The sequence below is a fragment of the Manihot esculenta genome, chromosome 16 (genome assembly GCF_001659605.2).
Source record: "Manihot esculenta cultivar AM560-2 chromosome 16, M.esculenta_v8, whole genome shotgun sequence".
In the NCBI taxonomy this organism is placed as follows: Eukaryota; Viridiplantae; Streptophyta; class Magnoliopsida; order Malpighiales; family Euphorbiaceae; genus Manihot; species Manihot esculenta.
In genome coordinates, this window is record NC_035176.2 from 15,686,073 (window position 1) to 15,699,197 (window position 13,125).

At 46.3% G+C, this 13,125-nt stretch overlaps 1 long non-coding RNA gene across 1 annotated transcript; it reads right to left on the bottom strand.

Annotated features, from left to right (window-relative positions):
* Positions 1–11,730: 11,730 nt before the first annotated feature.
* Positions 11,731–12,415, bottom strand: LOC122722100. Its single transcript, XR_006348950.1, has 2 exons — positions 12,363–12,415; positions 11,731–11,898 (listed from the first exon to the last, which is right to left on the bottom strand). It is a non-coding gene; the product is annotated as an uncharacterized LOC122722100 (long non-coding RNA).
* Positions 12,416–13,125: the final 710 nt, after the last annotated feature.

The window sequence follows — 13,125 nt, forward strand, 5'->3', positions numbered from 1 at the left end:
AGGGGGTGAGCTATAAAGCCCAATGAGCAGAAACTAAAAACATTTGCTTTAATTCCTCCATTTTTAGGTATATTATTATTCATTTTATTATTATTATTATTATTATTATTATTATTATTTAACTTTTTCTTTCTTTTTCTTATTCATGCTTCCATGAAATGCAACACATCACAGCTAATCACATAAAGGATGGTATTGTCACCATTAGTCCTCAACATCTCCAAATGCCAGGGGCGTAGAATGGGCCTCACTGGTCTTTCTCTTACATATCATAACATTCCAAAATGCCAGGGGCGTAGAATGGGCCTCGCTGGTCTTTCTCTTACATAGTGCCAGGGGCGTAGAATGGGCCTCGCTGGTCTTCCATAACATATCATCATAACATAGCATCAGAGGACTATGGATCACCCAACAACCATCCACATCAACATCAATTTATGCAATGCAGCATATTCGTGAATTCTAATGCAAACATCCTGAAATATTGCATGGCATAATGATGCATGGGAAATGCTTTATGATTCATTCATTTATTCATTTACTTTACTTTAAAACTTAAGGGATTGTTCTACTCACCTGGTGACTGAAGCTTAACAACGAACTCTGAACGACTATCTCACAACCGGGGGTCTCGGTTCCTCGGGTCCGAACCTACACAGGTGGACTCAAATGAGGCACCAAACAACAAGAACATAACTTTAAACATATCCCCAAAAACCTCCTAAAAACACCTCAAAACACTCCTAGGAAGCATGCAAGAAAAGGCTGGACAGGGCACTTTCGGCGGCACCTTCGGCGGCCGGAAGTCCCTCCAGAGCCGAAAGTCAGGCAGGTTCGGCGGCACCTTCGGCGGCCGAAACTCCCAGACAGAGGCGAAACTCATGCATGTTCGGCGGCACCTTCGGCGGCCGAATGTCTCGGACAGAGCCGAAACTCCAACTTTCGGGGACAAGCTTCGGCAGCCTAAAGCTGCCTCTCAAGCCATGTTCGGCGGCCGAAACTCCCTTCGGCTGCCGAACTTGGTTTCTGCCAAAGGGTAGAAACTTGGCTTCCTTAAGCATTTTTGCCCATAAGCTCACCAATCATGCATAAACTTGTTCTAAAACATGCATAAACACCATACATCACACCTAGGGGTCTCAAACTATCAAATACCCCAACTACAACACTTCAAGCATACTCAAACAACATACATTGTTCATTAAAACATAAAAACCCATAAACTCATCAACAAGCCTAAACATGCATCTCTACCCATAAAACAACTTAAAACTTACTTAAAACACATGAGGAGCTTAAGATCGGCTCTTACCTCTTGAAGATCGAGAGGGAGACGACCTAAACTTGGAGATCCACGAAAATGAGCTCCTGAGTTCCCAAAGCTCCAAAACTTGGTTTAAATGCTCTAAACTTGCAATGTGAGTTTAAAACTCAAGGAAAATGGAAGAGATTTGGAGGAAGAACACAAGATTTGCAAAGGGAAGGTCGGAAGCTTGCTGTGGCCGAAAATGGGAGAAAGCTCGCCCATTTCGGCTAAGTGCCCCTTTTATAGGTGGCTGGCCAGGCCACGTTCGGGGGCCGAATGTGCCTCCGCATCCATGCAATGTTCGGCGGCCGAACTTGGCTTTCGGTGGCCGAACCTGGACTTCCCTAACTCATGCTTTCGGGGGCCTAACGTGCCTCCAAAACGCATGCATGTTCGGCGGCCAAACTTGACTTTCGGCGGCCGAACCTGGGTTTTCCTCCAAAGACTTCTCATGCAAAAACTCATTTAATTTTCATACTTAAAACCATGAAATGCTTTAAAACATTTTATGAAAACATGTTTCTACCCTACTAGAGGCTTCCGACATCCGAGATTCCACCAGACGGTAGGAATTCCGATACCAGAGTCTAGCCGGGTATTACATTCTCCCCCCCTTAAGAACATTCGTCCCCGAATGTTCACCAAACAACACATAACACGGCAAACATATAACATGCATATAGCACATCAACACATAGGGATCTAACCTTAAAAGAGATGAGGGTACTGCTGGAGCATAGACTCTCGTGTCTCCCAAGTGCATTCTTCCAAGTTGTGGTGGTTCCACAGGACTTTCACCATCGGGATTTCCTTGTTTCTTAACTTTCTGATCTGAGTGTCTATGATCCGCACTGGCTGTTCAACATAGGTGAGATCCTCTTGGACCTCCACATCAGGCTCATTAAGAACCTTGCTCGGATCTGACACAAACTTCCTCAACATGGAAACATGGAAAACCGGATGGATTCTCTCCATAGAAGCAGGTAAATCCAGCTTGTACGACACATTCCCAATCTTTTGCAAGATTTCAAAGGGTCCGATGTATCGTGGGGCTAGCTTACCTTTCTTCCCGAACCTAACCACTCCCTTCATTGGAGACACCTTGAGCAATACCAGGTCCCCCTCCTGAAACTCTAACTGCCTTCTGCGGATGTCTGCATAACTCTTCTGCCTGCTTGCAGCAGTCTTGATTCTCTCTCTGATTATGGGTACCACCCTGCTGGTAATCTCTACTAACTCAGGCCCTGCCAAGGCCTTCTCTCCAACTTCCTCCCAGCAAACAGGTGACCTGCACTTCCTCCCATATAAAGCTTCATATGGAGCCATCCCGATGCTAGCATGATAGCTGTTATTGTAGGCGAACTCCACTAAGGGTAGATGTTGCCTCCAAGAACCGCCAAAATCTAGCACACACATTCTGAGCATATCTTCTATTGTCTGGATGGTCCTCTCTGACTGTCCATCAGTCTGGGGATGGAAGGCAGTACTGAAGTCTAACCTGGTACCCATAGCACTCTGCAGACTCCGCCAAAACCTGGAAGTGAACTGGGGCCCTCTATCAGACACTATAGACACTGGAACCCCGTGCAGCCTGACAATCTCATCCACATACACCTGCGCCAACTTGTCCACAGAGTAGCCACTCCTGACAGGGATGAAGTGAGCAGATTTGGTGAGTCTGTCCACAATCACCCATATGGAGTCCACTCTGTTGGACGTCGCCGGTAACCCTACTACGAAGTCCATAGCTATGTTTTCCCATTTCCATTCTGGAATCGGTAGCGGGTTAAGCATTCCAGCTGGCTTCTGATGTTCCAGCTTCACCCTCTGACACACTTCGCAGGCTGACACGAACTGTGCCACTTCTTTCTTCATCGCTGGCCACCAATAAACTTTCTTCAAATCTTGATACATCTTGGTGGCTCCGGGGTGAATGCTGTATCTTGCATTATGAGCCTCTCTCATAATGTCTCCTTTTAGCCCTATGTCATCTAGTACACATAATCGACTCCCATAGCGGAGGATCCCCTTGTTGTCAAATCTGAACTCATCATTCTGGCCTGACTGAACGGTCCTGGCAATCTTCACTAACTCGGGGTCCTCATGCTGTTTTTGAGCGACTTGCTCAAGGAACACGGGTGTCACTTTCATCTGAGCCAACAAGGCACCTGTACCCGACAACTCTAACTGTAGCCCTTCTTCGATGAGCTTGTAGAACTCCTTTACTACTGGTCTTCGTTCTGCTGTGATGTGGGATAGACTGCCGAGTGATTTCCGGCTTAAGGCATCAGCTACAACATTAGCCTTACCCGGATGATACTGGATTTTGCAATCGTAGTCACTGAGCAGTTCTACCCATCTTCTCTGTCTCAAATTCAAATCTCTTTGACTCAGGATGTACTGCAGGCTCTTATGATCTGTAAAGATCTCACATTTTACCCCATAGAGGTAGTGCCTCCACATCTTGAGTGCAAAGATTACTGCTGCCATCTCCAGGTCATGTGTGGGGTAATTCAACTCATGCTTCTTCAGCTGCCTAGAAGCATAAGCGATCACCCTCTCATTCTGCATCAGTGAACAACCCAGTCCCACACGGGACGCATCACAAAAGACTGTAAAGTCCTCATCACTAGATGGCAGAGCTAAAACTGGTGCTGAAGTCAACCTCTTCTTAAGTTCTTCAAAACTCTCTTCGCACTGGTCGGTCCACAGAAACTTCTGATTCTTCCTGGTTAACCTGGTCAGAGGAGCTGCTATCTTTGAGAAGTCCTGAACGAACCTCCTGTAGTAACCTGCTAAACCCAAGAAACTTCTAATCTCTGTCACTGAAGTGGGTCTAGGCCAGTTAGCCACCGTTTCTGTCTTCTTGGGGTCCACCTCAATACCATTTTCTGACACTACATGCCCCAAGAACGAAATGCTCCTCAGCCAGAATTCACATTTAGAGAACTTGGCATACAAGCCATGTTCCCTCAAAGTCTGCAAGACCAACCGCAGATGATGGGCATGCTCTTCTGCATTTCTGGAATACACTAAGATATCATCTATGAAGACAATAACGAAGTGATCCAGGTATTGGCTAAATACTCTGTTCATGAGATCCATGAATGCTGCAGGGGCGTTTGTTAACCCGAACGGCATCACTAGGAACTCAAAATGCCCATATCTGGTCCTGAATGCTGTCTTTGGCACATCTTCATCTCTGATCCTCAGCTGATGATACCCAGATCTCAGATCTATTTTGGAGAAACAACCTGCTCCTGCTAGCTGGTCGAATAGATCATCGATCCTAGGCAACGGGTACTTGTTCTTGGTAGTAACCTTGTTCGACTGTCTATAGTCGATACAAAGTCTGAGGGATCCATCCTTCTTTTTCACGAACAACACTGGAGCACCCCAAGGTGAGGCACTCGGTCGGATGAAACCCTTGTCTACCAGCTCTTGCAACTGTTCTTTAAGCTCTTTCAGCTCTGCTGGCGCCATCCTGTAGGGAGGGATAGAGATCGGTCTGGTTCCTGGCATCAATTCTATTTCGAATTCTATCTCCCTAGGAGGCGGTAAACCTGGCAGCTCGTCTGGGAAAACATCTAAGAACTCTCTAACCACAGGCACCGAGGCAGGCTCTCTGACATCTCTGTCTAGCTCTCTCACATGAGCTAGATAACCCTGACAACCCCTCCTGAGCAGCCTACGAGCCTGTAGGGCTGATATCAAACCTCTAGGTGTACTCCCCCTGTCTCCTCTAAAGACAACCTCTGACCCATCCTGACATCTGAACTTAACTACCTTGTCTCGGCAATCCAAGGTAGCACCATGGGTAGATAGCCAATCCATCCCTAGAATGACGTCAAAATCTGTCAAGTCTAGAACCACCAGGTCGGCGGATAGGCATCTTCCCTCTATGAAAACCGGACTGTACTGGCAGACTGACTCTGCCACTGACGGGTCACATTTGGGTCCGCTGACCCATAGGGGACACTCTAACCCAGAGACCATCAAACCCAACCTCTCGACCGCTCTCGGAGAAACAAAAGAATGGGATGCACCCGGGTCCATTAAGGCATAAACATCTGAACAACCAATGATGATATTACCTGACACCACGGTGTTGGATGCGTTTGCCTCCTGCTGCGTCATTGTGAAGATCCGTGCTGGAGCTGACGGACCTTCCCCTCTGTAAACTGATGAAGAAGAGGCTGACCCTCTCCCTCGGCCTCTGCCACTAGCCTGTGTTGCGGCTGAAGCTGCTGGCTGTGCTATGCTACCCGAAGTTGTCTGCTGGGGCTGTGCCGTAGGAACTGCTCTCGGACATTCCCAAGACATATGTCCCTCTTGCCCACACCTGTAGCAGGCTGTCGTCCCAAACCGGCATACCCCCCTGTGTAGCTTACCACACCTTGCACACACTGCATTATCAGCACCGGAGCTTGAGCCACCTCCTAATCCCAGACCTGATTTAATCTTGCTCCAGAACTTATTCTTCTTTGGTTTTTTAGCGGTACTGCCCCACTTCTTACTAGCTGAACTCAAGGATGAAGGGTCTATCCTTCCCCCACCTGGGGTCTTAGAACCAGAAGGCTGTGCCACTGACTGCTTGACTTTTCCCTCTATTACGGCACTAGCCTCCATTCTCCTGGCCATGTCTATAATGGCATGGAAACTTTCTCTATCAGCTGACTGAATCAAAGAGGAATACCTGGAATTGAGCCTCATGATATACCTCCTCGACTTCTTCGGATCTGTGTCCAGATGTTGCCCAGCAAACAGCAACAATTCTAAGAATCTATCGGTGTACTCATCGACACCCATCTCATCTGTCTGCTTCAGCTGTTCAAACTCAATCACCTTCAGCTCCCTGGAACTGTCAGGGAAAGCCCATCCTGCGAACTCATTCGCAAACTCCTCCCATGACAGACTGTCCACCCTTGGTTTCACATAGTTCTTGAACCACTCTCGTGCCTTCTTGCATTTCAGAGTGAAACCAGCCATTTGAATGGCTCTACTGTCATCAGCCCCTATCTCATCTGTAATTGTTTTGACCTTTTCCAGGTACAAAAAAGGATCATCACCGGTATCAAACTGGGGAGCACCCAACTTCATATAGTCGGTCATCTTGGCCTTGCTCCCTCCAGATGAGGTAGGTTGAGGTCTTTGGGTTTCTGTAACTGCGGTTTCTGCTGGTGGTGGAGGTGCGGCATCCCCTGGGATAGGGTTTGCTGTGCCTGGATGGAAGGATGGAGGTGGGTACATAGGGTACTGTGGATTCTGTGGGTAGAAAGGTGGGTATGGCATGTGAGAAGGGTAAGGATTAAAACTGGGGTAATCCGATGTACCTCCCATCGAATACCCGGGGTATGGTGAAAAAGGTGGGTACTGGGGTGGTGGAACAAACCCCGAGGCCTGAGTGCCTCCCTGAGACTCACCCATGCCCTCTTCTGGCATGCTCACACCAAGACTACCATCCCTCCTCTGGTCCACATCCATCTCTTCTCCCACATCCACTGACCTGCCTCCTTGAACCGTTCCTCTTACTGATCTGTTTCTACCCAGATCCAGAGATCTTCTAGGGTCTCCCACTGCTCTGTCCCTGCTGGACCTACTTGACATTGCCCTTGGCAATGCTGGAGGACGGGCGCTCGTGCCCTCCTCCTCCGGTGGTACTCGAGTCAATCTAGCTGATCGACGAGTTCCTCGCATTCTGTTTACTGAAAAACAGCACAGATAACAAAACATTAGCATCCAATGGTTCATGTGGAAGCACATGAACCCACATCATATACATAGCATATCTCATGGCATATCATACTTACATTCTAGACAGGACGCTACATCCTATCCTAGTGGACATGATTTCCTATTGTGCTTGACTTTCTATCACATCTATGAGCCCGACACTCTAGGTCCGACCATATGAACCTAGGGCTCTGATACCACTCTGTAATGTCCCGGAAACCGGACCGCTACCGGCGCTAGGATTCAGGTCGGCTTAAGGCCGCCAGAACCCGTAGCAAGCCAAACATACATCCTGTGAACCTGTTTAATCCCATACATGGTCAACAACATACTCATAGAAAAATAAACTTTTCTTCCATTCAAACATTTCTTTGCCAAGCCTAGCCTGTGCATACACAAACATAACATAAACCCCTCATTGGAGTCCTCATCAAATACTCCAATGGGGTAACATAACATAGGCTTGGATTACATAGGCATCATAAAAACATTATATCTCATACAAGACCATGTGTACAGGGAATTCAACAGACTCTAGTCAAGCACATTATCAAACTTACATTACATTACATCTCATAATTTACATTACCAACAAACCATGTCCACAGCTAAGCTATTACATAAACTTCTCTTACTCTGCTGACTTCTCTATCTACCCTGCACCTGCAAGACTGGGGTTAGGGGAGAGGGGGTGAGCTATAAAGCCCAATGAGCAGAAACTAAAAACATTTGCTTTAATTCCTCCATTTTTAGGTATATTATTATTCATTTTATTATTATTATTATTATTATTATTTAACTTTTTCTTTCTTTTTCTTATTCATGCTTCCATGAAATGCAACACATCACAGCTAATCACATAAAGGATGGTATTGTCACCATTAGTCCTCAACATCTCCAAATGCCAGGGGCGTAGAATGGGCCTCACTGGTCTTTCTCTTACATATCATAACATTCCAAAATGCCAGGGGCGTAGAATGGGCCTCGCTGGTCTTTCTCTTACATAGTGCCAGGGGCGTAGAATGGGCCTCGCTGGTCTTCCATAACATATCATCATAACATAGCATCAGAGGACTATGGATCACCCAACAACCATCCACATCAACATCAATTTATGCAATGCAGCATATTCGTGAATTCTAATGCAAACATCCTGAAATATTGCATGGCATAATGATGCATGGGAAATGATTTATGATTCATTCATTTATTCATTTACTTTACTTTAAAACTTAAGGGATTGTTCTACTCACCTGGTGACTGAAGCTTAACAACGAACTCTGAACGACTATCTCACAACCGGGGGTCTCGGTTCCTCGGGTCCGAACCTACACAGGTGGACTCAAATGAGGCACCAAACAACAAGAACATAACTCTAAACATATCCCCAAAAACCTCCTAAAAACACCTCAAAACACTCCTAGGAAGCATGCAAGAAAAGGCTGGACAGGGCACTTTCGGCGGCACCTTCGGCGGCCGGAAGTCCCTCCAGAGCCGAAAGTCAGGCAGGTTCGGCGGCACCTTCGGCGGCCGAAACTCCCAGACAGAGGCGAAACTCATGCATGTTCGGCGGCACCTTCGGCGGCTGAATGTCTCGGACAGAGCCGAAACTCCAACTTTCGGGGGCAAGCTTTGGCAGCCTAAAGCTGCCTCTCAAGCCATGTTCGGCGGCCGAAACTCCCTTCGGCTGCCGAACCTGGTTTCTGCCAAAGGGCAGAAACTTGGCTTCCTTAAGCATTTTTGCCCATAAGCTCACCAATCATGCATAAACTTGTTCTAAAACATGCATAAACACCATACATCACACCTAGGGGTCTCAAACTATCAAATACCCCAACTACAACACTTCAAGCATACTCAAACAACATACATTGTTCATTAAAACATAAAAACCCATAAACTCATCAACAAGCCTAAACATGTATCTCTACCCATAAAACAACTTAAAACTTACTTAAAACACATGAGGAGCTTAAGATCGGCTCTTACCTCTTGAAGATCGAGAGGGAGACGACCTAAACTTGGAGATCCACGAAAATGAGCTCCTGAGTTCCCAAAGCTCCAAAACTTGGTTTAAATGCTCTAAACTTGCAATGTGAGTTTAAAACTCAAGGAAAATGGAAGAGATTTGGAGGAAGAACACAAGATTTGCAAAGGGAAGGTCGGAAGCTTGCTGTGGCCGAAAATGGGAGAAAGCTCGCCCATTTCGGCTAAGTGCCCCTTTTATAGGTGGCTGGCCAGGCCACGTTCGGGGGCCGAATGTGCCTCCGCATCCATGCAATGTTCGGCGGCCGAACTTGGCTTTCGGCGGCCGAACCTGGACTTCCCTAACTCATGCTTTCGGGGGCCTAACGTGCCTCCAAAACGCATGCATGTTCGGCGGCCGAACTTGACTTTCGGCGGCCGAACCTGGGTTTTCCTCCAAAGACTTCTCATGCAAAAACTCATTTAATTTTCATACTTAAAACCATGAAATGCTTTAAAACATTTTATGAAAACATGTTTCTACCCTACTAGAGGCTTCCGACATCCGAGATTCCACCAGACGGTAGGAATTCCGATACCAGAGTCTAGCCGGGTATTACAGGGGTCCATCAAAGCATACACATCTGAACACCCAATGATGAGATTACCTGACACCACTGTGTTCGACATGTTAGCCTCCTCCTGAGTCATGGTGAAAATCCGTGCTGGGGCTACAGGATTTCCACCTCGGGAACCTGCTGCTGAAGTAGAGGCTGCCCCTCTCCCTCTACCTCTACCACTACCCTGAGGCATAGCTGAAGCTGCTGGCTGCCCTACTGGCTGTGCTACACTGCCTGAACTCATCTGCTGGGAAGGTGCCACAAAAGTCACCTGAGGACACTCTCGAGCAATATGCCCTTCCTGTCCACATCTAAAACAAGCTGTGGATCCCAACTGACAAGTTCCTCTGTGTGGTCTCCCACATCTCCTACATGCTGGAACAGCTGTGCCAGAGGTTGAGCCACTACCCATTCCCAGACCTGACTTGACTTTACTCCAGAATCCTTTCCTTGTTCCTCTCGCTCTATCCCATCTCTTACTGCCTGTAGAACCTAAACTGGGGGCCATAGAACCCGAAGCCTGTGCCTTTGACTATTTCTGAATATTGGCACTAGCTTCCATCTTCCTGGCTGCATCGATAATAGAGTGAAAACTCTCCTTTTCTGCTGGAAGGATCAAAGAAGAATACCTAGGATGAAGTCTCATGGTATATCTCCTCGCCTTCTTCTGATCAGTATCATAGGCCTGACCCACGTACTGAAGCAGATCCAGAAACTTATCTGTGAACTCATCAACAGTCATCTCATCTGTTTGTCTCAACTGTTCAAACTCAATTAGCTTCATCTCCCTGGAACTATCTGGAAAAGCCCACCCTGCAAATTCATTGGCGAACTCTCCCCACGACATACTGTTCATTCTGGGCTCTATATAGTTCTTGAACCATTCTCGCGCCTTCTTACACTTCAGTGTAAATCCTGCCATCTCTATGGCTCTACTGTCATCTGTACCCAACTCATCAGTGATCATCTTCACAAATCTCAGGTACTCAAATGGATCATCTCCTGTGTTAAACTTAGGAGCATCCAATTTAAGATACTCAGTCATCTTTACCTTACTTCCAGATGAACTAGATGGAAACATTTGGGCAACAGGGGCTACTGGTTCTGTTTGTGGTGGTGGAGGTGCTGGTTCATTTATTTCTGGGTGTGCTGCACTTGGATGTATAGGGGAGGGTGGATACGTAGGATATGGGGAATATGATGGGTAATAATGCGGATATGGCATATATGGCATGTATGTAGGATATGGGTCAAAGCGAGAGTACTCCGACATACCCTCCATCGGATACTCTGGATCCTGAAAAACAGCTGGATAATCAAATCCTGAGGCCTGAACACCTCCCAAAGATTCTCCCATACCTTCATCCATAGACGGATCAGTCTCCATAGCCTCCCTCTCCTCCTCTGATCTACCTCCTCTAACTATTCCTCTTCTGCTCTCGTCCACAGACCTTCTAGGGTCTATTGACATGCCTTCCCTGCTAGATCTTTGCGACCTTGCCCTTGGCAATGCAGGAGGACGAGCAGCTACTCCCTCACTATCTGATGGGACTCCAGTCAATCGAGCTGATCGACGAGTTCCTCGCATCTTAACTCTGAAAACAACACATACTATAGCATATCAGCACATAAACACATAGATCTTAATCATCAAATAGCATCAAAAAGACAGGACTCAACATCCTATCCTAGTGGACATGATTCCTATTGTGCTTGACCAACTCTAATCTCTATGAGCCCGACACTCTCTCTATAGGTCCGATCATATGAACCTAGGGCTCTGATACAAATCTGTAACGACCCCGAAATGGACCGTCACCGGCGCTAGGATTCAGGTCGGCTTAAGGCCGCCAGAACCCGTAGCAAGCCTGCTATACTCTCTGTGTACCTGTCATCTCATACATGATCATACATTTTCTTGAAAATAAAAACTCTTTTCTCTGTACCAAGGCTTAACCTGTGCATGCACTATCCCTGTACTCAGTACTCTGTACCCTGTACCCCTGACTAGAGCTTGCTCTAGATGGGTTATCTCGTACCTGTTAAGCCTGGTTTTTTACATACATTGTAAACATGTACAGATACAGATCATGTACCCAAACCAAAGAATTACAACACAAAACAGTACTAAGTCAAGCACAATTCTAACTGAATATACAACTGATACATCTCTTTATAAATACATGTCCACTCTAAACTATTACAAGTCTCAGTTTCCCTTTCTGAACTCTTCTGGACTTTCCCTCTGTACACTGTACACTGAATCCTGCAAGACTGGGATTAAGGGAGTGGGATGAGCTCTATAGCCCAGTGAGTAGAATAATAAAATCAGTCATAACATATGATCTCATGGAATGCGTCATAACACAGACAAGCCACATCAAGAGTAAACCTGTCACCACATAGCCTCAGTAACTTCCGTGCCAGGGCGTAGAATCGAGCACCTGGTCTTCCTGTCATATATGTATATGTGTATAACACCTCTGTACTTACCATTGCCAGGGCGTAGTCAAAGGCTCCTGGTCTTTACTATACCTGCCAGGGCGTAGTCAAAGGCTCCTGGTCTTAACTCAGAGACTATTGGATCATTCAGCATTTACTCACACTAACAATTAACAATGCAATGCAACATAGTCGTGAATACTAATGCAGTCAACCTATTTGCATAATCATGATGCATGAGATATGCTAAAACATTCCATTGTTTTATTAAAAGCACTAAGTTTAGTTCCACTCACCTCTGGCTCTGGACTGACTCTGCAGGTTCAGTAAACTCTGGAGCAGTACTCACTGCTGCTCTCTCTGGTTCCTCTGGTCTGTATAAACACATAAAGACTTAAATGAGGGACCAAACTACCTTAAAATAACTTTATTGACCTACCCAAGAATCCCCTTAATCTTACTCTACAGCTCATGCAAAACATACAAAAGAAAAGCTGGACAGAACACTTTCGGCGGCAGGTTCGGCGGCCGAATGTCCTCACCAGAGACGAAACTCAAGCACCTTCGGCGGCACCTTCGGCGGCCGAATCCCCCAAACAGAGCCGAACATGCAAAAACACTCGGGGGCAAGCTGTGGCAACCAAGCCACCATGCAGGAGGTTCGGCGGCCGAATGAACTTTCGGCTGCCGAACCTGAGTTCATCCAAAACTCAGCTTCAACGGCAAACCATCTCCTTCTTCCCTTCAACTTCTCCAAACATGCATACTTCAACTAGTCAACACACATATACTCAAGTATATGTTCACAGGGGTCCAAAACTATCTAATAACCCCAACAACAAAACAAACATAACACATAAACATGTATACATGCATAAATACCATTAATAGCCTAAGCATGTCCAGATCTTCCCTTACCTCTATAAACAGAAAGATGAACGTTCTGAATCCAAGGAAAACAGATCAACTCTTCTTCAACCTCACTAACTCTCAAAAGCTTAACTTTTGCTTCAAAACTCTCACAATCTCTTGAACACACACACACTAATCTTCTGTATG